We start from the raw sequence: 742 nt of genomic DNA, 5'->3' as shown, positions 1-742 counted from the left end.
GCATCAACAAAACTTCCACTCTGGACTTCTGGAGGGCAGACTTCGGCCTGTTCAAGAGACTGATTTGGAGAGTACCTTGGGAAACAGCCTTTAAAAACAAAGGGGTCCAGGAAGGATGGACATTCTTCAAGAAAGAAGTCTTGAAGGCACAGGAACAGACTGTCCCAATGTGCTGAAAGACGAGCTGATGGGGAAGACAACCAGCCCGGATGGGCAAGGAGCTTTTGAAGGAACTAAGGGAAAAAAAGAGGGGGTATGACCTTTGGAAAGAGGGGCAGGCAACTCAGGAAATGTTTAAGGATGTTGCCAGGTCACGTAGGAAGAAAATTAGAGAGGCAAAAGCCCAATTAGAACTTGAGGAAATCCAGTCATTGCGATCAACCTTTCCTCCCCAAAACGCCATCCTTGGCTGGAGTATAAATGGAACTGGAATGCAAAGTGCTGAGCTCCTGAAGCCCAGGGACACACACCCTAATTTCAGAGATGGTTTACTTGACCTAAACCATTCAAAAGCACCAACAACCCCCTAAGGCCATACGTTAGTTTTAGTCTTGGGCCACGTATTTCAGTGAAATGCATCTTTCAAACCCACCTCATCCTCCTTTGATTCTCTTCTTCCTCATTAGGATAAGTCTTCCACTGGAAGTGGGCTGTGGTGTTACTCCTGTTTTCGATGAACACAGTTGTGTGGCACGACATGGTGATGTAAGTCTTCTCAAGCTCCACGGAGTATGTTCTCAAG

Source organism: Corvus brachyrhynchos, unplaced genomic scaffold (genome assembly GCF_000691975.1).
Source record: "Corvus brachyrhynchos isolate BGI_N302 unplaced genomic scaffold, ASM69197v1 scaffold1309, whole genome shotgun sequence".
NCBI lineage: Eukaryota > Metazoa > Chordata > Aves > Passeriformes > Corvidae > Corvus > Corvus brachyrhynchos.
The sequence above is the reverse complement of the archived record's forward strand: the minus strand, read 5'-3'. Positions refer to the sequence as shown.